The 27,780-nt window shown below is 36.5% G+C and overlaps 1 protein-coding gene across 9 annotated transcripts in view; it reads left to right on the top strand.

Annotated features, from left to right (window-relative positions):
• PCLO (piccolo presynaptic cytomatrix protein) overlaps positions 1-27,780 on the top strand; it is a 326,540-nt gene that overhangs the window by 20,472 nt on the left and 278,288 nt on the right. The window lies entirely within an intron of this gene.

Genomic DNA, 27,780 nt, shown 5'->3' on the forward strand with positions numbered 1-27,780 from the left:
GATGAATTTTTGGCATATGAGGAGGTCTGGTATAGGTGGTTGCTAGGGCTTTGAGACATAAGCAGATATGGTTATCAACTCCTATGAAATTGGTGCTGCTATGACACAGCAAACTACTGTACTTTCAGTCTAAGCTTCTTTTTGATATACTTCTGTGTTGTCTGCTAACATGTACTTGTTTAATCAGTGCCTCTGATTCAAAAAACTATTGAATGAAGGAATGTGTTAATTCTTAGTTGTTGCCCTTCCCTCCTGTTTAGTATATCCCCAAATTTATTCCATTCATCTTATTCTGGCTCTGGAGTCTTTGCATATGCTGATGCGCTCATTAGGAAGGTTGAAGTTTGAGTGATACCTGTGTGGTGAAAGATGTAATTTTTTGGCAAGAACAATGAAAGGCTCATAAAGTTACTTCATTCATTAAAGACTGTCACTTTGAAAGTGCTTTTTTCTGTGATTGCCTGAGACAGCTACTTATATTTAAAAGAATTACACGACTTATTTTCAACAGTTTCCTCACATTGCATGTTTTTACCCACTTCTTTTCTCCATGTAATTTCTTTTTGACAGGGGATTGGAAACTTTATACTAGCTTAATTGAAAGGTGGAGGCACATCTTATTTGCCCTATGAATTTGGCAGATTTAATTCAACAGAAGCAGACCACTTAAAAATACTTGTGAGCAGTTGAAATGCTTAAGTTGGTCTGTGCAGCACATGAAGACTGTGGTTGTCAATGCTCTGCCTTTAAAATCTGAATGAATAAATGACAAATGACTGCCAGGGTTAAAGGATATCACATCTCTGCCTTAAGGTGAGAATAAATGTGGGAAGAAATAGCACACTGCAGGGAACATACTGCTTATGTTGTTTGCACATGCTCTTTGCTATGGATTATTTTCTGGAATATACTGTTATTTGAGAGGTCTTTGTCCTACTATAATAAGCACATTTTATCCAATTCATGAATGTGTTGTCTAATGCATTTGGTCACTTAGGTCAGAAAGAAAGGCCTGAAAATGCAGGAAGATTGATCAGTGATTGAAAATTGATTTTTAACATTGTTTATGCACTGAATACCATCAAACACACACAATGCTTCATCATTGCCCAACTGTGTGTAAGCACACACACACTTTTGTGGGTTTAAATGTGAAAAATGCATATGGCTTTTTTCAGATGCACACTAGTATGCATACACAGAGTACCATGGAAACAAGATGTGTGAGTTCTGGTGAAATGCTGCTCAAATGACAACTACATAAGTCCTGGTGCATGACTTGCCTTCTTAGAGTTGACTTAGTTGTGATGGTGTGAGCCTGCCTTGTGGTGTGCAGACAAGTTTCCTGGAATTCTTCTGGTTAGGATGAGAAGGCTGGTACTCAGTTTCTGTTTTTCCATCACTGTTTTTGTTAGAAGATTCTCTTTTTCTGTTCTTTAGAATATGCAGAGCTTGAAATATGATTGATTTTCCTAATCTGACTTCCTCATGCCTTTCTTTGTTTCTCTTTTGGTTCCTGCTTGCATTTTCTTCTTCCTTGTACTACACATTTCCACCTTTGTCCACACTTTCTGCCTTGCCTTCTTTTTTCCAATCAGTTTTGCTAAGAAGTGTCAACTTACTTTTCCGTCACAACAGGAGGTGGTTTAGTTGGCTGAAGGCATCCTGACTTTTCTTTGCATAAAGATTGGACAGACAGAACATCTCCCAACTGAGCTGTGTAAATAATGTATTTATGCTCAGATAGCAATTCTTTCCCTGGATGCACAGTATGTAGTATATTGCTTTTACATGACAGAAACATGATGGTGAGAAAATAGTTTATGCTCACTTGCATACTCTTTTTGTCCACCAAGTTCTTCTAATGTGTTCAGTACCATATTGGAGGTTTTATTTACTTGTCTCTTTCTTTGGGGGTTAGGAAGGAGAAATAGAAATGCTTTTTAAAATTGGTCTTTCTGGTGGTTTTCTACCTAATTCTTTTATTTCTATACTGTGTAATCAGATAAAAAATAAAATTCCAGACGCTACATGCCTTCTTGGCCCCAGAAGTGATTTTGGATGAACAAACATAATGCATCTTAAACATAATTTTAGTTTTTCTTTGGGCCTGCAGATGTATCACAGTTATTCTGACAGTTGCTTCTGTGTCATCTACAAGTTGTTTCCTCAGTAATGGCTGAAAATGAGTGGAGTTTTATTGTCTGAGTGATGGCTAAACCCTTGTTGCCAACAAAGCTTATATTAGGCTACATGATAAGGATCAGTCCGATGGAACAGAGAAACCAGTGTTTCACTCTCAAATGGAGAGGAGAATCTAACCCCTGTGGGCACTTTTACCTTAAGATCTCTCAGCAGGGAGTTTTTTCCAGCCAACATGCTGCGGTACTGCAAGACATGGCTGAGAGTTCTTTTAAGGGAAGAAGGTGCTTTCTTACAGTGGCAGTTGTTTGTTCTTGTGTGTATGTGACAGAAATAACTTTCAAAAAGTCTTAGAGCTGCTGCAGTCAGTCCTCTGATAACCCCTCTACTGCAGAAAATAGAACTAGACTCTTACCTAGTCAAAATCAACAATATGCTATTTACTTCAGTGAAGTTGTTTTGATTTGTGCAGGCAGAGAATTAGGCTAGAATACTTTTTCTTAAAATGAGCTGACTGTTCTTTTTCTCCCTGATTTGTTGATACAACAGTCAAGCAGTTATTTACTTAAATGGTAATTTATCCATGATGCAAATAGCCACAAACGATTAAATAAATGACACTTGATACATTTCAGAGACCCACAGGACCATGGGAGCCCTAGTGCATTAGCAGGCTCCTTATTCTGCCATTTGCTCAATGGGGAGGAGAACTGTTTACCAGCTCCGTAATTAGCTTTCCAGCTCAGGTAGTTGGAGCAGCTCTATTTTTAGTAACAAAGCACAAGATCACAACGGCTGAAGCCAGAAATGAAATGTGTGGCAACGACCATTTTGTGCATTTAAAACCCAGTGAACTGTTCAGAATATTGAGCAGGAGCAGAGATGGTTGTCTATAATGTAATTAAGTACGTTGAGGTCAGGAATATAGAACCTGTGATCAATTAATGTAGTAATAAAACATTTAAAAAAAAAGATGATTTAAAAGCTAAACCAAGGAAAAATAAGATAATCCAGATTTTTAGATTCTATATGGGCAATAAGAAGGATAACATCTTTATAATAGAGTCACGTTATGAACAGAGAGAGCTGAAAATGTGAAGTGTGTATATGTGACCATGCTAATGGATTTAATCTAATAGAACTGCCAGGAGAACAACAGAAGCACTTTTTAGTCTACTGATAGCTATAAAATTACCTGGAAAGGTACGAGGAAGTAAAGAATGTTCCCTGTGTGAAATAAATTACTGGGGCTGCAGAAAGGAGAGAATTTTTAAATGATGGAGAAGGACAGGGGGGACTGGGAAAGACACATCGTATCTCTGACTTGCTAAGGATTTTTTGTTTGAAAAAGATGTAATCTGTTAGATATGTGATCAGAATAGATAATATAAACAATTTTAGAGTGATATTTCTTAATATGTTTATTACAGCACATATAGTCTGTATGAAATTGTTTTACATTGGTGGATACGATGGCAGGAGTCTATAAAGATTGATGGTTGCTGTCCCATCTATATTCTTATATATCTTTTTTTTTATAAATAAGTGTATAACTTTGTAAAAGAATTGACATGTTTTTCTGATAACTCATTTTTCCACTCCTACTTACTAGACCTAACTAAATAAATACTTTTTCCTTGTCCCCACATACTGTCACCAGAAGGCAAAGCAAAAATATAAATGATTTTTTTTTTAAGTAATCACAGTGCTATCATTAAACTCCATAGTGTAATCAGGTGAAAAATTGGTACCTTCCTCTCTAGTAGGAACTTCTAGATGTAGCAATAAATAGCATTTTGGAACTGATATAAGTCTCTCTGGAGATGAAGGGAGGGATTTTGTGGTGGCACAGTGTCATATACCTGGATACATCTTGGGTTTTCTACCTCCTCCCAAAATCCTGCATAACGGGTACTGGCACAGGTGAGTGAGCACCCAGTGTAAATAATTCTGCTAGTTTCTGTTTTTCCAAGACTTCACTGATATGTGAAATGGAGTGAGGCCCTGAGGAAGTGTGACCTGATATGCAAGCTTCAAAAGTAGGCTTTAAAAAATAATTTAACCCCACCCCCCCAAACCTATACTAAGTGAATTGAACCCTGCTATTGAATGCCCAGATGTACTTTGGACTTCTTAAAACAAGTGTGCCGCAACATTATAAAGAATAATCCATCTATTATTCTAATGAAAATCCCTAAAATAGTGTACTGCATCATCAGTGATGGTGACACCCATTGCCTGTCTTTAATTAATTAACAGCTCTGTACTGTCATGTGTTTCCTACTTGAAAAAGCTCAGACCACTCTGCAAACTGGCAGGTTTACCTCTTACAAGAAATTCCTCTCTGCTCTCTTGTGTTTGGTGATGAGTTGTTTTGGAAACAGATGGTGTCTGGGAAACACAGTGAAGAACAATTTGCATTAAAGATACAAAGGGAAAAACAACCACTCCTTTCAGTTGCATAATTTATCTTCTCTGTTTCTTCCCTCTCCCTTTAAAGATCCTTTTAAAATTTTGATTGTAAGAGAGTGAGTGCTATTACTGTTTAATAAACTAACTAAATAATATAGAACATAATAGGGTAGCACAACTTATAAACAACTAGCACTTAGGAAAATTCTTTCCATTAAATGATAATTCTTTATAATTGAGAAAATATTAAAACTACTGCTAACTATTATTTTGAAAGATAAAATCTGGCATTGGAAAACAGAGTGCATGTTAGATGATAAAAACCCCACTATATTTCTTGACAGTCAGAATGAAATTAATTTCACTCCAAATTAGGTATCCTACTTTTCTGTTTAAATTATTCAATCTGCATGATAGAAAAAAACATGAACATGGAAATATTTTTCATAACAGAATGACTCACGTCTTCTATTTTTCCTATAAAGCACATATATTCTGTATTTACAAAATAGAAGGGCTAGTGTGGAATGACTCTTTGATGGATGATTTAGTCAAAATTGAACACAGATAAATATTTTTTAAAAATTTAATGCCTGAATTCACTTTTTAAATAAGGTAGAAGGGCTTAAGCTTCATCAACAGAGTTAGATTTCCGGTATTCACATTTTAATATTCGTATTTAAATTCTTAAAGACAGACAGATACTTGTAAGCATATTAGGAGCTCGTGTCCTTCTATGATGCCTCAGCTAAACCTGTTCCAAAAAGCCCAGCTTTGACCTGATGATTTTACAGAGGCCTGAACTTCTGTCTTTTACACACGGCTTGAGCTGTTCCTTTTGAGCAGTGTCTAGCTTCTGTTTAAACCCCTGTGGAGTCCAGACATGGAGACCTCTTGTGGGATCTGATTTTGATGTGTCTTTGAGAATAGTTCCACCAGATGCAGTATTTCTTGGCCTTAAGCATACCAGCTACAGTTACTTTAATAAATAATAATAAAGCCTGCTCATGGTCAAATGTGATGTGGTGGTGGTTAGCCAAGTTTATTTCTTCTTCAACGATATTATATGCAAAATACAGATCTGCAGATAGATATGGAACTTCAGGACTCTTATCCTCAGCTCAGGCCGTGGTACAGCCAAGCTTCTTGTCTCCCAATTTCCTCCAAGACCCCACAAGTCTGCACTTAAGTTTCAGCAGAGTGAACAGCTGCATCCAGATAACCTATTCAGTAGATGTCCTGTGATGGTTTTGTTTGAATTCCTCATCACTGTAGAGGGAAATGAAAACATCCCTACTTTCTCACAACTTTCTCTGAACAGGTGTCTTGCAGTTCAGTAGGGCTCCTTGGTCCAGAGAAAATTATACACTAATGCAGTTTCATTTTTTGGCAGTCAGGTTTGATGGTTATTTCTGAACGTGGTCTTGGGACAGTATTTGAAAGCAAGGCATCTTAGATCTCCATGGTTATTAGTCAAGGCATTCATTACAAGACTGCATTCTTGTTAATTTTCCTTTTCAGTATTTATGACCATAAAATTAGGTTTTGTTTTTTTCCCCCTGAAATTAAATTCAAGGAGTGAAGATTGGTCCCATTGCTCAAAGTAATAGTGTGACCTTTGGAAGGACTATTACCATGATTAATTGCCTGCTATTTGTTTTCTTTATTCTACTCTCTAAAAGTTTCCAAATTACCTCTCTGAACAAAGAACTCCATTGAAACCAACAATGAGATACAGACATAAAGCCATGTAAGGCCAGATGGCTTTTATTAATGTTGGTAATGGCTACCGATGGTGTGAAATCCAAAGGGATGTCTATAGCAGCACTGCTGCTGGCACCCACAGCTCCTGTCTATCTGGCTATTCTTCATCCACGTGGAATTCATTTGCAATGAATTCTTTACTTATATACACTTATTCCATCTTAGATGCCTTTGCATTTTTGAAAGAGAAAATGCTTAGGCAAGCGATTAATGCAGAGCTCTTAGTGTTGATTTTTGTGTGTGGTTTATTTTTCTCCTGTGCAGATAGTTTATAGACTAATGTATTAGAGACAGTCAAGGTGGAGTCACAAATCTAAAACAGATTATCAGGAAAATTACTGACCTGGCCTTGAGCCAGGTGATTTTCTTCTCTGTTACTTCATTAGAAATTTGGTTGGTTTCCCATTATTGAATGAGGAAGAAGTCTTTTGAAACCTAAGCTGGTATTAATTGTTCGAATTTTTGCACTCAACTTTATAATAGTAATTTAAAGATAATTTATTTATTGAGATAAAGGTATTTCATGTTTTTCTCTTCCATTACAGAAAAATACATTTTTTTCATGTTTTATTGAGAAACAAAAATGCTTAATTTAGAGACTTTAAATATTGCTGTGAGTTTTAGTTAATTTCAATAAAAGACCCAGTCATCCACTTCCAGATTTTCATAAGCAAACAAACAAAATCTACTGTATGTAAAGTGCCTTTTTTTTTTTTTTTTTTTTTTTTGTGCCCAGGTAAGACATTACATTCTATCTGGTCACATTAATGATATGTGGAGACATTGTCATAACTTGTGCGACCATAAAAATATAAAACATTTAGCTTTTTATAAGAACCCTTACATAGTTTTGGTGTTCCAAAAGATTCCCTATAGGGGGAGCTTCAAATGAATTTTTTTTTTTTTAAATTTTCCAGGAATATGAAGAGCTGATGCTCTTCCAAGGAACAAATGCTATAAATAGCATTTTGAAAATGCTATTACAGCATTTTGAAAAATATCTGAGGATTTTATATATCTGAAACCAGGATATTTTTCCCTGCCTATTTGTTACTCTGATCGACAGTAGTCGGACTGATAGATCATGTAGTATTTAATAATAGTCTGAGAAGACAGTACGCTGTCAATTTAAACATTTGCATACATTTTGTGATCCCATTTCTTGAAGAACAAAGCTATTTATTTTAAAAATTTCATGTCATTTCTGCTGACCAAAAGCCGAATGTTGTCACACCACAACAGTATATTAGTAAAGAAAGGTCAACATTACACACAAAGAAATTCTATAAAATCACTTGTTTTCCACTACTGTGGGGTGATTTTAAACTTAATGGTATAGCATGAGCATAGTCAAAGTAATTTTGCAACTAATTTTAACTGTTTGTAGGAAGTGCGACCAGCTGTAAAAATAAACCTTCAGATGTAAAGCTAGAGATGAAATGAGCAAGAGGGGGCACTTACCTGATTTCTATTTGTATTCTACACATTAATATTTCCCCCAGAGTAGTGGAAAGATTGTGTCATTTAAAGAGACAGTGGCCAGTAATTATTTTTAGTATTTCTGAAATGCAAATAGTTCAGTGGACCAGAATGAGAACAAGCCTGGCTTTAGATTTAATGTTATTTATCTAATAAATTGATTTCACCAGTATTACTAAGAGTAAGGATGGAGGCTGAGGGGAACCTAAGCCATTATATAGTAGTGGAAAGGCGATTAGATTCATGCCAGCAAGCTGCTGGAGATGCTGTCTAGCAGCATTTGAAACGGGAGGTCGCAGACTGATGTTGAAGAGGGGGATTAGCTGCTGCTGAACCATTCTGGCTGAATTTTGCACAAAATGCTGGTGAGTTGGGAGGGAAAGGGGGAAAATATATATTTTTGCATCACTAGGGGGAAAAAAAAAACGTAAGAGCCAGTAGGCTGTATCAGACCAGAACACTCACTGAGAAGAATGATGAGGTGTATTAGTTTTCCATCTGTGTTTTATAGGTTAATGAAATTACTCAGACAGTGAGGTAACTTAGGCTTCTAAGGACAAGGCTTGAAAGACCATCTGGTGGTCTTCTGTTTTTAGTGTTTCTAGGTTAGTAAATTTCTTTGTTGTTGTTGGGGTATTTTTTTCCTTTCTTTTTTTCCCTTAGCAAACAGCCTTCACATTGGAAATGGTCCAGCTGTCATGTATAGAGATTAGAAATTGAACATACAAAATCTTGTCCTTAAGTATACCATTCTAATGTGTGTAGTTACTTTTTTTGAGAAGATTTTGTGGTTACCTGAATAATTGTTCTAAAAACTCCAAATGTATTTGTAATAATTTTTTTTTTTTTGAGATTTCTGGCCATATTCCTGACATCCATAAGAAGTATATTGTTGTGATTTGTTTGGTTTTACAATAGCATTCTCATAATTGCACATATTTGCAAATACAGGAGTACACTGAAGATGTTGACATAACTCTGATCCTCATCAGTAGTTGTCAATACAAATACCTGAGGCTTTTTTTTGAAGTGTCACTTCTGTAATTGGTCTTAAGTTTTTGTATCTTCCCTTTTATATGAGAAGAAAAAATGTATTTCTTTCTGATTGCTGACAAACTCTTAGCTATTGTCTTCAGGATAATAGTTAGTAACTGTATTTTTGTACATTTAGAGTGTGATATTAAGTCCTTTATTGTCTGAAAAAGCTGTCACATATGCCTGTTCCTATTCTTCACCCTCCCCCAAACCAACACACCAACTCTTAAATGTCTATATACATATTATTTCCCCACAGCAATTCATGAAACATTGAACTCTGATTTAGTACAAGAAAACCAACCTGGGCACATACCCAACTTCAGATGCTCTCCTCTTGCTTTTGAATTACAGTAGGAAGAAACTGGAATATTTGAAATACTTGTTATTTCTTAATTTTTTTGTACTGAAATATGCTCCAAATTGATGCTTGTTTGCTCAAAATTCAATTTGACACTAAAAATTGGCTAAAGCAGTAAAGTTTCAACGTATTTAACCTTCTGGCTCTTGTTTTTGGAGTTTCATAAGAGTTTCTGTATTTCTTTTAAAGTCGGAAGTGGACATTGGATTAAAGATTCAGCACTATCTCTAAAAGTATTTGTATTTTTGTAAAGTTTAATTCTAACTATAGAAAGGCAAGAATTCAGAATAAAACCAAACTGTGCTTAGATTTTTTCTTTTTAAAAGTGCAATGTATTTTCTACTTAATGTGACTTAAGGTTGATGTCACGGCATGACATTTGTAAGACTGAGAAATTGTAGGCTTTGTACTCATTACAGAACAAATTAAACAGGACTGCCTCTTTCATGGGCTTTGTATGTGCACCTTTGTGCTGACCTACAATGCACTTCTGTTTTTTCCTGACTCAGTCATAGCCAAGAACACTTGCATTGTGCTGTGCAGTGAATTTTTAAAGTCGTGTACCCAGTATAGCTGTTACATACATATACACTGTTATCCCAGACCTCTAAAGAGGAAGAGCACTGCCATTTTTCTTCTATATCACCTATCAGCAGAAGGATCTCCTGATCAAAATATGATCTCTCATTTGATTTGGCATCTTTTTGATACTTTATCTGTGCTGCTTCTTCTCCAGACCTGTAAGAATTGTTTTAGTGCTCTGTCACCCTTCAAATGACAAATCTTGGCAATGTTTTTTCATGAGGTGCAATGAATGCACATTGTAGCTAAAGGAACTTAGGTTTGAATCCATAATGTTTTACAATTAGTTACAGACATAATTAGAGGCTTCAGTGAAATTCATACTCATCCCTCCCCTTCCTTTCTTCTGTATGCTATTGGTAACTGGAATCAAGAGAAGTTCAGCTTTAGTATGGTGAATCGGCCTGTTCCAGGTGTTGGTCTAAGGTATGACACACTTTCCCTGATGAGTTCCTTAAGCGCATTTGAGTTTGGTCCTTGATGTCTTTCCAGGATGAAATGAAGATATATTTGATGCTGTAAGGATCTGTATGTCTTTAGTACCTATAAAGGGCAAGGTGATGCTCATGGGATGTTCCAAGAGTTGAACTTTGAACCTGATCTGTATGTCTGGAACATTTATATTTGAATCAGTTCAGCTAAATGTTACATTCTACTTTCTCCTCCCCCTAAATCAACTTCCTTTCCATACATGCTGAAAGAGGTATTTTTATATTTGAAATTGTTATTTTCTTCTATTAACTATGGGTCTCCTTTGTCTTGTCATCTTTTACATTAAAGGTTTTCATTTTTTAAGTGTCTCTTTTTGCTCCAAGGCAGTGGAGGAGAAAAAAAATGCAGGTTTAATGAGGTAAATTCATTAGTTATTAACTGGTTTTCCAGCTTCAGAACTTCTGTTATTTCATCCTGAATCAGTATATGCATTTTTTAAAGTGTAAGGCCTTAAAAACACCCTGTAATTTACAGAGCTTTGAAGCATCTTGCAATGAAAATTTGTTTAGTAATGATCTATTTTCCGAACCTCTATGTGAAAACAGTTAATCCCTATGTTCCAATAGGATTTATGAGGTGTTTCATGCTCTTAAATAATGTTTCATTAGGATGACTTTTCCATATAGAATTAGTAATTCTCTACAAGCACACAATCTATATTTTTTGATCTAAACTTGTTATTCAAAAATAAGTAGTCATTTGCCTTTTAGATCCAGGGATATGACATCAGAAATGATGTGTTATCACTAGAATGAAAATCTACTAGAGCAGATATTATAAATTCATAATTAGTAGCAAACAGTTATTGATATATTACAGTTATAATGGGAATCAGGGTGCATGGTTGTATCCAGCATGCAGGATACAACTTTCAGAGCACGTCAAGGAAAATTTACTCTGATTTTCTTTCTGAATCTGAAGCTATGATAGTGATTGCCTTTCTTGAATGGCTTTTTCCCCTCAGTTTGCTTTATTCCAATTGACACTTCTGTCCTTATGACTTGGATTAATTCTGTGTGCATTGCAGGGTATTAATATCCCTTTAAATTAGTTTCCTATTGCTTACATAGATTGTATAAAAAGTGGCCTCATAGTCTGTGAGGAATCATTGAACAGCATTTAATTTCTTCCAGGACTAAAGTATGTCTGTAGTAGAAAAGAGGAGAAGTCAAGGTGTCCTTGCAATGGTAATTCAGTTTCCTCTGCACAGGTTCCTCTCTTTATGCATTGGAATCTTCTTTACACAATTCAGGGAGAGGAATGCCGGTAGACTGACACTGTTTTGAGAAGGTCATACTTTGAATTTTTAAGTACCACATATGTACTTGCTGATAAAGTAGGGTCAGGTACTCGTTGGTGGAAACTAGTGATTCCCCTGGCACACCTTCTAAGAACTTTCACATTTTTGAATGTACCTTATGTGTACAGTTTCTGTTCACATAAAAATATTTATTTCTGCTGACAGGTCTCCTCTTCTTGGCACCACTTATTTCTTTGCATTTGACTTCAAATGTGTTGTACGAAATTTGTCTGAGAAGAGGTACATCTTGAATTTTGTGTTTGAAACACTACTACTCCTATAGTATCATTCTCTTCTTTTCAACTTTTATTTTCAGCCATTTAAAGCAGTCATTTTGATTGCCTGTTTTCCACTTGATAGTGAAGTTAAATGTGTGAACATCATATTTAACTACCAAAAAGTAAGATCCATTTTTTAAAACATTAAGAGAAATGAAAAAAAAAAAGGCAAGTGGAAAGAAGGTGCTGGCAGAAAGATGATGATTTGCAAGTTAGTGCAATAAAAAATAATAAGTCCAGTTAACAAAAGTGTATTTCCTTGCAGTTATTTTCCTTATATCTCCTGAATGTACCAAACTAGAAGCCAGTGCTTCTGCATGGAAGAATATGGCAGACGGAATTATTTCTATGCAAGTATTAAAAAGAAGGGCTCTACATTTTCTGTGTCATAATTTAGTTTTGGGCTTCAGTCCCTATGTTGTCTATTCTTAGCATCATAAAACATAATGGAAGTATTTAGAGATTCAAATGCATAGATTCATGCTGTATATCACTTCCTTATGTATCTGCAGATGGTGTGTATATTTTTGCATATTGAATTTTATGGTGGTTAGAATACATTTGATGGGATAAATGTAGGGAAGTGCAAAGATTCATTGCAAGTGATTCATTCAAAGACTTACATGTATCTTTTGTAAGCTGCTTGGTTTCCAATGAAGACTCTGAACCATTATCTTACTTTATCACTACTTCTTTTTAACTTTGATGAAATTTTTTTTCTTGTTCAGTCAAAAAGGCTGGGAGTCTGATCTATTAAATGCTTGGATGCTTGATGTTGAAAGGTTTATCTATATGTATGAGCAGAATAAAATCAAGTAAGACCTTTTAGTGCATAGAAACAGAATACAGGAGGTCCATTTTTCTAAGGTTTTTGATTGAGACCCCAGATGAGCACTGCAATGTAATGGCAAGTGAAAGCAGTGTATGTTTGAATTATGCATGACCTGCGAATATAAAGGCAGAAAGTTTGCAAACTTAGTCACAGGAATGGATTTCAATGATCAGTCACAAGTTGATCCATTCAATTAATCAGGATTTTTTCCCTGGGCTCAGTAGAGTTTAAAAGTCATGAAATTCCCAAACTCTGTTCTTGAGAACAGACTTTCTTCATAATATCCAGTTTTTAAAACTTCTTCCCAGAGGAAGCTACTAAAAGGGAAAGATGAGTCTCTAAGTACAATATGGGGGGTACTCACTGTGAGAATTGTCTTAACTTTTGCAGTGGCCTTTATTCTTCATCATAGGTGGAAAATTTATGCAACCGACAGCTTGTAAACTAGACAGATGTGTTGAAGCTATTACGGAGTGTGTATGAATGGAAAGGGAAGGCACAGCACAAGTTTCTTCTCCATTTGTTGTTTCATGAGAAGGAGATGTCCTTTGCCCATGCTGGTGTTCCACAGCATCTACTCTCATGACAAGCTGTCACTCAGCATAGTCCTATCGAGCTGTCTGAAGTAATGTGGAAGGTTAGATAAGGGAAGGAATTACAAGACAGTGATGTCTTTTAGAAGAAAGGAGTCTCAAAATTAATCAAACAGGTAACATAAATGTAATTTTCCTTGATTTATTTCTCAAGAGTTGTTGGAAATGACTCTGGTTTCAGAGAAACTGGCGCTGCTCAATCAGCATCATGTAGCACCTGTTCAAATCCATGGAAATCTATTTCTTGGTTTTAGCAGATAGTGTTGTCTGACAGGATGTGACTGAAATAAGTCAGCCTTAAGAACTAACAGAAGCAGAACTAAATACCAGTTTCAGTGCTTACTTTCTCTCTCTGGGGATATATTTTCTTAGTGGCATTTAGGATTTTAGAGCTTCATCTTCTAGACTGATTAGCTAAGTGAGAAACTTTGGCTCTCATTAGTAGTTATTTCCAGATATGTTCAAAGATATGGCACTAGAACCCTAAACATTACTTCACTAGGCTTAGAAGGATTTTCATGAAATTTCAGAAACTTACAGCTCAAGCATTAGTCTTGCAAGTAAAAAGCTTTCGCGAGAGTAATCTGATCTACTTCAGCATTCTGGTTATGGGTAGGGCACTGCTATGTCCCACTCCTTTGAAGGAGTGACTTATTCTATAAGGAGCTCAGTTTGCCTGATTGAACTTTTCAAAAAGAAGGAGAAAGCTTATTAAGAAAGTAGGTGACAAACTTAGTTCTTCCTGAGTAAAGACCATTATGATGAGTGAAATCTTTCAAGAAAGTGACTTATGTGGTACCATCACTTAAAGTGATGCATGCTCGTTTTTCATGGTACTGCTCTGTTTCTATGTGCATAGATGTAGAAGTTTTGAAAATATGTAATTGGTTTGTGATTAGAAACTTTGGTCACATCCCCATATTTGCTACAGTGAAATCCAGATGTATCCTGGGCAGTTCTAGATGATTGCTCTGTACTTTTAAAGTCTTGTCTCAGGCCTTTCTAAATGTGCAGTTCTTCTATTTGCAGAGAGGGGGAGTTGCTTTTTAAGACAACAGAGCATGTTTCATATAAGAAAATACATTAAATGTGTTTTTAGTCTGTGCATATTATTGCAAGGACAAGAAAAAGATTTGAATACTACACTTAAAGAGCACACTGAAGGCATAAATTTTGAAGTTGCACTTTGAAGAGCACCAGCAATCTATAGATTGCTGAATCTGAATATAGCAACAAGATGACCAAGAGTCTGAGTCAGTGCTAATACACATTTGTCATTTATGCTTCCAATTGTATTAGTGGTGATGCTACTGAATCCTTTGCTGTCAATACTGTTAGCAGCCAACATGACCAGTCTCTGTAAATAAGGGCGTTGAGGGTGGCAGCAAGACCTCATTGATGAGATGTGCACTGCAACAGCATTTGAACAGGGCAAGCAGAACAGGTGGCATGGGATGTTAGACAACTAACACAAACATTTAAATTGCAGACACAGAATGACTGAGGTTAGAAGGGACACTGGTAGGTTATCTAGTCCAACCTCCTGTTCAAAGTAGGGTCTACGAACCACACCAGGTTGCTCAGGACTTTGACATCTAGTTTTGAAAGCCTCCATGAAGAGAGGCTGCATAACATTTGTGGACAACCTGTTCCAATCCTTCAAAGTCCTTGTGGTGAAAAAAGTTCTCCATACACTTAGTTTAAACTTATGTCTGCAGTTTCTTGTCCTGTCACTGGGCATCACTTTTAAGCACCTGGCTCTGTCTTCTCCATGGTCTCCTCATAAGTAAAGTAACCTTAGGTTTCAGTTAGTTTCCCAAAGCAGACATCTGCATGCTGAACAAGCCTCTTTCCCTCATCTTCTCCTTACAAGGGAGTTTTTTGAGCCTGTAACCATCTTTGTTGTCTTTTACTGAGCTTTCTGCTGTTTGCCACTCTTTTTTGGTACTGGGAGAATGATACTGGATGTAGTGTTTAGCAGTGGGCCCATGTTTTTCTTTTCCAGACCTTTTCTTGCATATTTAGCATAGAAACTATTCTTGTTGCCCTTGATGTCCCTTGCCAGTTTCAATCCTAGGTAAGCTTTGCTTTTTCTAGACAGATGGCTGTGTAGTGTTTCTAAATTCCTTCTTTGTAGCCTGTCTAATTAGAATGCTAGTTCGGGAGTAGAGGCTGGGTTCTGAGGTCCAGGCATCCTGTCCCATGTGTGCAGCTGGTTGCTCTAATGACATAATCTTACAGCAAACACTGTGTGCAGGAATATTTTGGAAGACAGCTAGCAAGTGCAAAGAAAAATAGAAATATGCCTGTAATTACAGTGCTGTTTGGGGTTTAATGTTTACTTATATTAATGTGAACCTTCTTTGACAGTCTCCTGGTCCAGGCATAGATTGTACCTGTTATGGCAGTTTATATTTCTGATAGCCATGAGAAACCATCTCAGCTTCTCAGAGATGATAAAGCTATTGCCACTGTGAGTCAAATTTACTTGGAAGTTAATGCAGTTGTCCATCTAAACTTTATGATGATGTCTTGTTCTTCTGCACTGATCTACTTGGCACCATTGTATCTGTCACATTTAATAAAGCTATATTCATCTTCAACTTTATTTTATGTAGGAATTGCCAGACTTAGCATATCAACACATCACATTGTATCATTGCTATGAGATCGGGTTGGTTTACCATAGCAAAGAGTTTGTTCTTCAGTGTTAAAAAGTTAGTGTGAGTTACTGTGTTTATCACTACTTATAACAATACTTATTTTCTTATCATAATATATGATCAAAATTCTGACAGATGTTCCAAGGCTGCGTGACAGAGGTGTTACTACATGTTACTATGTTAAATGACTGCTTATTTGCATTTGTTCTTTCATTATCTCTAATAGATGATGACACAGCATAGTGGGGGAAAAAAATTATATTAAACCAATGTTGTGAAAGAGACAGTTTTAATGTGGTAAACACAAAATTATCCTGACAAGCCAAAGAGACTCTGTAATATTCAACTCTGTAGCTCATTTTTAGGAAAAGAAAAAAAAATTCCTCTTTAAACCCCAATACCTTGATGTTTAATGACGATTTATTTGTTGTGTAAACTGAAGAAGAAAGCATTTATGTGTTACTGGTCTGTAGGTATAGTTTGAATAGAAGTTGTTATTTATGTGTGGATTCAGTGTATATTTTTATTTTGATATTTAAATCCCAGATTGGAATCAGTCTGGGGGGTTGGATTGTGTGTAACAACCAGAAGCAGTGACATCCACAGTCTTTTCCATAAAAGTCTGTGGCCAGTCCAGCTCCACTTGGCTGAAGCTATTGACTCAGATTAGGAATGAAATGTTTGATTAGGCTCAAAAGTTGAGTGTCTTCTCCTGCACCAGGGCACAGCCAAGCACCATAATGCCACTTTTGCTACAGCTCAGCTGGAGGAAAGGCAGGAGCTAAAGGCGTATTTCCCACCAAGTCTGGTCCCAGGCTTAGATTTGCAAATTGCCTTGGCAGCTGTTGACCATCCTTCATTTATAAAAGGTAAGATCACCCTGAATACATATGAGTACCAGACATTAAGAAGTTAGCCAGCAGGTATGACAAGGTAGCCCCAAATCTGTGTCCACTCAGTAAGTTTTCCTGTTGTGTCATCAAATAATTTTTCTTTGTGCAAGAAGAGGGTTATCATAGAAAAGATACGTAACATTTCCGTGTGAACCTCTGAGCTGTTGTAAATCAAACAGCAGATTACAGCCCATCATTTGCTCTCATTTAAATGAGTAGGAATCTGAAGTAGCTGCACAGACACAGTAGAATTTCCCTCACATGCACCAGTTTATCTGAGAATGAAATTCAACTTTAAGTCATTAAATTCAGGCAAGCCATCTTTTTCATCCAAGTGGATGTCTGCAGCCATAGTAACTCATAACATTAGCTGTAAGTGGATTTGAACTGGGTATTTGCAACTCTTGATTCTAAAACTGACCATCCGTGGGCAATGTTTTGCATTTTCTCTTTCCAGTCATTGACTTGACTGTTTGGTCTGCCAGCTCTGTTTGCTTTCCATTTTGCTCAGCACAATCCTAGTGTGGTTTTTAAATGATACTGAAATATAAATTACGACAACAGCTTTTAAATAGGAATTATTAAACTCTAGAAAGTCTCCATCTGGTTGTATATCAGTATACAGAATATTTGCTGCCCAGTGCCTGGTGTTCAGTAGAGAGACATTTTTGATTGTTTCCATATATCACACTCTGACCCAACTAGGAATGTAAATCATCAGAAATTATTAGGAATCTGTCTGTGGGAGATGATCACCTCTATTTTGTAGAGCCAAGACATCTGTCGATTTTCAGAAAGGTTCATTTTAGAATTTCATTATGTGTGTTTATCTAAAATGAATATGCAGATCAGTTTTGTTTGTTTATACCCATTGTTGGATACTATAATGCTTTTGCATAAAGAGGTGCTGTATAATAAATAGCTTGCTGGCAAAGGAAAAGTGTGGTCTTACGGTCAAAAAGAAGAGTTTAGATTAGTTAATCATTACTGTGCTGTGAACATAAATTCTAGCACACTCTCTGGGATAGGAAGTAGTGGGCATATGAATCCTAGATTAGCCAGAATTCTGGTGTGCTGTAATGCCATAGTGATGGACTGAAAGGCCAAGAAGTCTTTGGCAATTCATTCTTGTTTTACACAAAACATATGTTTTTGTGACTGTGGTTCAAAAACAGGCTGATAAGTTTGAAGGGCTCCCAAGAAGCTGTAACAATTACTTTATATGTAAACAAAGAGAAGACCTCCAGAAAGGGAGAAAAATGTATTTTCAGTCTGTTTTCATGAGGAAGAGTTTAAGATCATCTTTTGCAAAGTTCTTTGAGTTTCCATTAAACATAAATAGCATAGAGCTCTTAAGGTAAACAATCCTCATTGCAAACTGAACACAGTCAATTCTAGAGAATCAGAAGAGGTGCAGGATTGAACACAGCTAGTTACTGCAACAAAATACTGAGAATTGGTGATAATATGCTATTTATCAGTTGTATGACATGAGGAACTACTATCAGAAATGCCATGGAAATCAAGAAAAGAATAGATGCAGTTTATGTAACAGAGGTCTCAGGTTGGGTAAGACTATGGTTTGTGTTAAATGCTAAGTTCAACTAATTGAAAAAAGTGATTTTCTCCTGCCTGTGAACAGTGTAACTGAAGATGATCTCTCAGTTTAAATCTTCTCTGGCACATGGCTGAGCAAAGAGCAGAAAAGTACTATCACCTTTAGAGTAAGAACTGTCAGATTCCTGAGCAAACAACTTTCTCTTTTAGTGTTCTGAAGATTCATGTGCCACCAAATTTTGATTGGCGACACTGTTGTTTGGGTTTGCATTAGGTTGTGTTTTGGTTTTTTTTTTCCATTAATAGTAGGCAAAGTCTTCATTTATTTCCATTCTTTTACCTACTGATCATCACATAGTCAAAGAAAAAGATTCTTATTTAAATCTCTTTTGGTTAAGATTTAGTCTAGCTTCAAAGTGATCTGGGGAATGGAGAAAAAATGGTAACTTTAATAAACAGAGCTCCAGGTTTCTTTAGCCAGCAACTGACCATTTTCAACATCATGTATAGCACTCATCTTAGTACCATATTACCTAAAACATCTTGGAAAACAGAAGGGGTTTTCATTGAATCAACAAATAAAGAATTACTTGTAAAAAACCCATTTCTTAACATTACATCTTCCATAGGTTGCAAAGTCTTTTCTTTGCCTTTTTTTTCCACAAAATATGACGAGACTAGGCTGTAGAAGAAGGAAATTTGCGCTCCAGGTGTTAAGGTCAAATAAAATTAATCCCTTGCAGAGCAGGTCTTTAGTCAGAGCACTAGATCTCAACCCTTCTGTATTTTTTGAATGTTCACCTGTAAGCTTTGTGCTTGGCACTGCTTCTTTTTATGGGGTTGTGGAGACATTACAAAGATATTTTTCTTTAGTCTTCTGCTTTCACTTTGCATGTTGTTTTTCTAATGTAGAGAAGGAAAAGGTATCTTCAGGTTTATTACTTTCTCCTTTAATTTAGCTAATGTTGAGATTACAGCTGGATTAAAGCATTCCTATGCTAATAGCTACATTTATTACGCTTTTATGCATTAGCAACGGTAAATAATCGCCCCAAGACAACATCTATTCTCATTTGTCTAGTTTCATTTATGTTAATGTATAAACTGAGCTTTTGATAATCACTTACCTACTTTAAAACTTACTTCTGTGTGTTGTACTACTGGTTTTGGTTGCCAAATTATGTATCCAGGTAAGGATCTTTTTAACTTCTACATCAGCAACAAACCCAAGTCTCAGAAGAAAGTTCTCGAAATAACTCTTTCTCTGCTCTGTCTGTGCTATGTATGTCACTGCACTGTATTCCAGCATGGGATATATTCAGTCTGTTTTATCACATTTCTTGTAGTTACTGTTACATCTGTCAAATGTACTGTAAAATCTTGGCTTCATGCTAGCAATTTTCCAAGTTTTTATGGATATATTAATTTGTTGCTTCTTTTAATTAAAACCACTGGCTCTTCACAGAAATATTCTTTCATACAAGCGCTTGTTTTTGCCTGCACATGTGAATGGGGGTAAATTGAGTCTCTCAGGGACTGGTCAGGTGTAGCTGTAGTTTATTCCCTGCTTTCTTATCTGCCAATGTGTCTTAACTCTAGGAAAGTTCAGTGTGGGAGTGGATACTTTTCTCCCTTCTTTTGTTTTCTGAGGAGACTCCTAAACCATATCAACTGCCTGTGCCTTTGACCATGTTCCTGGCTCTAGGACTGAAGTTTTATCACAGATTACCAAACAGCCTTTGCAAAATATTTCTTCTTTTGTGATACTTCTGATGTGTGGTGGGATGGGACAATAACAATTTATACCTAGTTTTAGAGGTGCAGTTAAAAAATTATCTTTTATTGCAACTGAATTGCAATGAAATGTGATCTTTAAATTCAGCCATCTTGTTAGCCAATGTGGCAAGTGTGGCTTTGGTCCAGGAAAAACACTATGAAATTATATCCTTGACAGATGCTTTAGCATAGTCAGAGTGACTAATCTTCACTTTAACTTAGCCTTATGCCAATACAGCTCCACTAATGATTATGTAATTGTGGATATGAAGCAAGACTTATATTTAGAGAGAACTGAACCCACCTAAATGGTTTTTGTATATTTTCCATGCAGCTGAAGTTGTGACAAGTGGACTATTAGCTGTCATTGTACCCAGGGGAACACTGTGGTACATAGGAATTGGAGAGATCCTGAGGGTCTTGTCTGTGTTTGCATGTTTGGTTCCCCGTCTTCCTTCCCCTGGCTTTAATCATGTGAAAGACATTGACCCCAGCCTATCCTCTGTGTAAATGAAACATCTAGAAGAATATGAAGATAGCATATCTCTCAGAAAAGTAGTCTTCACATGAATTTTTCAATGTAAGCTTGTTTTGGGGTATTTCACTTTTTGCTTCATTCTCACTTCAAGTGTGGCAAGTGTTAATAACACCCTAAAAATAGTGTTCTGTAATTTGTCCCAGTTTCTTTAAATCTATTTTTGTCTCTTCAGGAAAATTTTCATGTTCTTTACCCTTTGGCTGGTCTTGTTTTTAAATCTAATAACATCTCAATTCTTACTCTGAATTTTTTTGTGCTCTGTTTCTGTGAATCAAATTTCATTGCTCTTCCGGGTTGCATATAGGGGGAAGTGGTTACTGCTGCTGCTGCCGGATTTTAAACAGCATTTTGTACACTTGTAGCTAAGAAGTAGTATGAACTTAAATATAATTGGTTTTGCACTATCCTAGTTATAGTTATCAACCTGTAGCAGATGGGTAAATTCTCCACCTGTTCTTACTGCTGTATCCAGCTGTTTCAGTGATAATTATAATTTATCAATATGGGAATAAGCCACAGACAAACACAAAAATATAAAAGCCATTTTGGTCTGGATTAAGGGAAGAGTAAAGGAAATCAAAGATGCCCTTAAGTTCCAGTTGGGCCTTTTCCACTTGCAGTCTCTTTATATGGTCTGTGATACTGAAATCAAGACAGAGATTTAGCTTCTATTCCCGGTTTCTACAGGTATCCACTGTGACAGTAGGCAGCTGAGCTAAGCCAGCATTGCTGAGAACTATGAGTGTCTGAATGAAGTCAGTGCTTCTTCCCTCTATTTCCCAGTTTCTGTGTTATTGTGGCTTCTTGCAGCTCAGTAGAAGTATGATGTGATACCTGGTTCATCTCCATATCCCATCTCTATTTTCTCCATCTACGTTTCACACCAATCTCAAGTTTTGATATTGAAAGCATCAAAGAGGTCACTCTAGGGAGAATTTTTCTTTGTATTATCCAAATGTATGGGTCTTATGTGTGGAAATAAAACTTTTATGAGCCTGCCTAGGGCTCTGGGATAGTACCTATTCTCCTGCCTATTATCCTTTGTCTCCAACTCAGAACACAGTAAGTGCTCTGTGTCTTTTTTCTTACATGGTACTAAAAAGTATCTCACCATTGCTGGATTGAATACATTCTTCTATAAATCATTCAGTTTAGAAAGACCAAATAGCGGAAATACTGTGTGTTGCTTTGGAAGATGTGTGAAGAACATAGGCTTGCAATTGGAGCTTCAATTTATTGTTTTAGCTAATGTCCATAAAATTCATCCAGATGTATTCAGTAATTCTAGCCTGCTTTCCTGAATTGTTATACATAACCTTAATACAAAACTTTAATATAATTTTGAAATAAGTAATGCATGCTTTAGTATAGGCTTGAAGGATATAGGTGTAAAAGTTCTTTTCATTATTAAATTGTAGATGGGGACCTTGTGTAGTTGAAGAAATCGTCAGTGTTATTTTACTTCAGTTTGCCTGTTTCGCTAAGGTCAGGTTATAAAGTTTCTCATAAGATTTGTCCTTTCATAGTAGAAAATAATCTGCTTTATTTTCCTGGAGGCAAAGCATTGCAGGAGAAGCTCCCTATCTGACATAGTAATCCCTGATTAAAAAGGTATGTCTAATAGCAACTGTCCAAAATTCAGGCATTATCTGACTCACACTGAGCCTCCCTTCACTGTGAGCACAGTTGTGAATTTCTCATGGAGCTGTCAATGGCATTTAAATAACTAATGCCACCTGGGATTGATTTTTGGGATTGACATAGAAAGAGCTGCGCAGATACAGATTGGTTATTGTATGCTTATGTACTCATGTACAAAATGGAAGGGGACAGTATGCTTCCTAAAATATTTTTAATTTGTATGCATTTATAATGACTCAAAAACCCTGTGAAAGGAACACTGATACACTTAGTCTTCTGTTGTATACAGACTACAATGTACAGTGTTTCAATTAAAAAAAATGGGAAGACACTTGAGGCCAAATGGGCAGTAGTACTCACATCTTTGATAAGTAAAGTTACAAAATCCTATTTCTAGCCTATTTTGATGACAGAAATTTTGTTTTGAACTTAAGTGTGTGCATATGATGTCTGTATCTGAGACTGTCATTCTGGGGGAGATAACAGCAAAGCAACCTCAGTTCCTAGCAAAAGCAGTGCAGTTTGAACTACCTCTGTCTTATTTTTAGCAGCCAATCAGAGTAGGGTAATGAGAACTAAACCCAAATCTTAAAAATGCCCTTTATCCCACTGCTCCCTTCTTCCTAGGCTCAGCTTCACTCCACAGTTCTCTTTGTCTTTTCCCTAGTGACACAGAGGCATGGAGAATGGGAGTTGTGCTTAGTTTGTCACATATGGTCTCTGGCACTACATTCTCCTCCTGGGAAGAACTTCTCTCACCCTTCCCCTGCTCCAGCATGGGTCCCACATATTCTCACTTCTTCCTCTGGCTGCAGAGGCTCTGGCACAGTAATTTTTTCCATTCTTAAATATGCTATCCCAGAGTCTCTACCACTGCTGCTAGTGGGTTCAGCCTTGACCATCTGGGAACTGGCTGGTATGGGTTCTGTCAGACATGGGGGAGGCTTCTGGTAGCTTCTTAGAGAAGCTACTCCTATAGCCTCCCCCTTCTACCAAGACCTTGCCATGCAAACCCAATACATCCTGCTAGTGCTGCTGAGATCCTCCTTTATTTCACTTAATATCTTAACAATTCCTGACTTTAATGAGTTTGAGAAACCTAGTGATCTCCTAGAGATACTCATCAGCTTTGGTAGGGATGATATGCAGATGGATATGCCATATACAACTTGGACTAAAAATTAATTTTTGCACCCTTTGGTGCCTTTGGTCTTGAACTCCTTCAGTGTGCAACCAAGTCTTTCCTAACAGATGAGGACTGTGAAAGAGCCTGAAGTATGCTGAGATGGGAGAGAGACAATGAAAGTGGTGGTTAACAGAAGCAGTAAAGCGGGAGAGAATCTGGAATAAGAAGCAGCAGAAAGGAAAAAGGTGATGTGATTTCTGTGTGTACAGCAGGGATAAAACAACCCCAACAAACAAAACAGCCCTGCTCATGACTAACCTCTCACCTTGGCTACTATCAGGTATTTCAGAGTCGGGTCTAAGAAACTGAGATGATGTTTCCAGAATTCTTTGTGCATCAGGGACAGGTGAATTTTCTCAATTGCATGTGCTAGTGAAGAGTCTGTGGTTGAGCTAGCAGAGTTTGTATCTCACTGTGCACTTTGCTTTTATAATGAACAGAAAAGAAACATTAATATTTAGTGAATGTAAAAATCTTCTTTAAAGCACAATAGTGTCCTCTGCTAGTGTATTAGCTGGATTATCTTTCTGAAATTTACTGAGTACCTGGGTGAGGCTATGTTCTGCATTTCATGAGGTGACCTTTTATTTCTGCTATTTTGATAAAGTGTAAATTAGAGTGCATAGCACTTCTCTTTTTTTTTTCCTCCAGAATAAGCTGCAGGCAGCTTTGTAGTATGGGTACAAATGATTTTTGCCATGCAAAGAAAGAGAGGCCAGGAAAGAGAAGGAGGGAAGAGTGAGAGCAGCCTTATGCTGCATCCCTGGGGGCTGCTCCCTGCGTTGGAGAACAGGGATATGGAGGGGGAGAGGGGCACCAGCAGCAGCTGTGACTTCCCTGGGTTGTGGCCTAAGGTCACTGGCAGGAGCTCCACAGCCATGTTGCAGCTCCTGGCAGCCTTTTGCCAAAGGCAACTGTTTGTTTTGCCTGTGGAGCTGGGTGTGACTGTACTGCTGATCATTTTGTATCGGTTGTGTACCTGGGGCTACTCAGCTCCTTTTTAACCAATCCCAGCCCTATCAAAGCATCTGTCTTTTGGAGTCTTTAAAAATAAATAAGTTTCAGTGGTTGTAATCACCTGTTTGTGGGCAATTGTTGTCTGTTAGTTCCTTGTTTTGGAACCCAGAATGCTGACAGGAGTTTTCAGGTGCTGGGCTTCCTTGCCTTTAATATTGCAAACTGTGTTATCTGCACCTTTATAGCAGCTTTGGCATCAACTTTTTGGTTTTGCTACTGTAAGCTACACACTAGTGGGGAGAGATTGATCATTCTGATGGCCTTACTAATTTTCAGCTTTATTTTCTGGGTGTTTTAAAATTAATTTGAAGCCTGATAATGTTTATTTATTTTATTCTGCACCATCTTCAGGGATATTCTGGAACAGATTTAGAAATCTGTGATTTGCTTATCTTGACTTGCACCTTGCAAGCACTGCCCTTCCCCTTTTGAATAGTTTTGATATTTAAGCTCCCAATTTTGGGTGATGCAGTTTCCATGGGACATGAAAAGAATAGATTTGTCCTGGTATGTGCTGTGAATTTCATTTTACTTTGCATTCTCCATTTTACAAAGTTCTTCTGCAATGCGTGGCAGCCTTTCCAAGCTTTGATTAGAAGGGAAATAAATTAGTGTTTGATTGGGATATTTTGCAGTCTCAAGTTTCATTTGAATATATATTTTGTATTTGCAAATCTGAACAAAGCAGTATAAGTGAGCACAAAAATGTACAGTTTTATATTCCTTAAAAACTGCTAGATGTTCCCCTTTTTTTTTTTTTTATTACATGTAGGTAATTAGATGGTGGATTGCCAAAAAAACATTTCTCACTGGATTATAATTATCTTCAGGAGTTAAATTTTGACTATGTGAAAGTGTAATATTTCTGACTTGACATTTAATAACATGATATGGACATGTATAAATCAGGTGGATATTAAATGATCAGCCATGGAGTGATTGATTATTGAGTAACATTATCTGCTGTTGGCTATAACAACTGAGTACAGTGATTTATACTGCACAGAGATATCTTCCTTGGCAGAAAATATCCAAGGTGCCATGCTGTTATATTTTCTTTTTCTTGAATTCTCTTAATCTGAACCATACAATTGGAGATAGAAGTTTTTCTATCATATCAATAATATAGATGTTATGATTTTAAATTTGAAGAATTTATCAAGTAAATAATTATTAGCACTTGCATAATAGATTGGGAAAGTGAAATGCTTGACATCAAGCAAGGATTGTAGCTGGAAGACTGAAATTTTATATGCTTGGGAATCAACAGTTCTCAAGGTACAGAAGTAATGAATATTTAATGGCTTGAAACCCCAGTAATACATTATATTCAAGTTTTATTTAAATATTATTTTTATCTGAGCTATTTCATCCCATACCTTGCTCTTTTATTCATAAACATACTTCTGTAATTCTTTTGTTACAATTAATCTCTTTGTACAGTCTGTTCCCAGAAATAAGTTATATATTTGACAGAATTTGTATTTGTTGAGATGTTTTAGATTGGGATTAGGCAATAAGTAGTACTGCTTTCAAGAGAATTAAAGCATCTCAGAATGTTAATGGCATGACTTTTCTCCATAAACTTGTGGCAAATGAGATAATGAATCTAGATAATCACATAATAGATAATAATCTATGATTCCATGATTATCATCCTTCAGTACTGGTCATCAGCCTTATAAATTATTGAAGGAAATACATGGTATGGGTCAGTCCAGTCCTAGACAGGATGAGGAGATACATATTTTAAAGTTGTTGCAGAGTTCTTTGGGATGAGGCAGTTGTGAGCAATTCCAGCATTGTTTCTATTGGAATTAAGAGAAGTTGTCATTTTCTATTAAATATCTATACATAGCTGTAAAAGTTTATAGCAAACGACATACTGGCTGTGCTTCTTAATTGGAATGGCAATAATGGTTGAGTTAAGGAAATATTTATGTGCTTTCTGCTCAGTTTTCACACTGAGCCTAATAGGTGTAGTTCAGAGGCTTCCCTAAAATCATGCACTGCTTGTTGAATACATTTCTGTCAGCACTTGAGAGTCTGAAAAAAAGAGAATGTTTTAATCTGTGAGTTTTGCCGTTAAACAACAAAACCCAACAAGAAAAAGAAAAAAGAAAAAAAAAACAAAACCAAAAAAAAACGAACAAAAAAACCCATCCCAGAACAAAACCAAAAAACCCTGCTTTTAAGGCAGGAGTCCTGCTCTGAGTGCAGTGGCTTGTCTGATAGTGATGCCTCTAACCAGGAGCCGTGTTAAACAGTGCAAGATGGGAGAGAGATGTTTCCTATGGACTGTACAAGCTTTTGTATTCAAGAACATGCAGAACTCAGATGGTGGGTTTTAAGTTGGCTAGAGCTAGGCTTGACTACTCCCTTTGAACACAAGATCAAAAAAGGAAAGATGATGAAATATGGTGTCATTAGTTTCACTAAAAGTCACTTGGGAAAGCATGCAACAATTCATTAAAAATGGGAATGAGAAAGATTTCCTACTTTTTGAATAGTTTATTTAATTAGTGAACATTTGGTAAACCTGTTTCACTAAAACCTGAATCAGTCTATCCTTTTGGTTGAGGCTTCATAGCTTTTTGCAATTGCTTTTCATGGTCTCAAAAGACTCCCCCACAAACACAAAGAATACAACCCAATCCAGAAGATTAAGTGGAAGAGTAATGTGAAAGAATGTCTTTTTTTTTTTTTTTCTTTTCTATTTTTTGTAGGAGTGCAGCTCAAAAACAGGGAAAACAAAACTGACTGAATATTTCTGTAGACACCTACCTCTTGCAGAGAAATAACAGTTCCAGTTGTGAAAACTGGCTCTATGAATAATTTCCTTGGATATTATAAGAGCTACCTTATTTACAGAATGACTTTCTAGATGACAGTTGTTAAAAGATTGATGACTTAAAACCAAAGAGTTTGATAAATAAATCAGCCTTGATTGAAAAAGAAACTTGAAATTGCATCAGGCAAATATCAAACCCCCAGATTGTTATCATTAGCATAAAATTGTTATAAATAGGTGAAATTAAACGAAATTAACTGCTCTTTAAAAAGACTTAAGAAAGTTGTAGTAGAGAATGCTGCATGTTTTCTTGTGTCAAGTAAAGAATTTCGTGAACTCCAGCATGATGTCTAAAGCTGTTGCAGTTGCACTTTTGTAGTCCCTTCTTCCTCTCTTCTCCTTACCCTTCCCAGCTCTAGGAATATTTGTTCTGGCTCAGAAAAACTTG

Source organism: Corvus cornix, chromosome 1A (assembly GCF_000738735.6).
Source record: "Corvus cornix cornix isolate S_Up_H32 chromosome 1A, ASM73873v5, whole genome shotgun sequence".
Taxonomy (NCBI): Eukaryota; Metazoa; Chordata; class Aves; order Passeriformes; family Corvidae; genus Corvus; species Corvus cornix.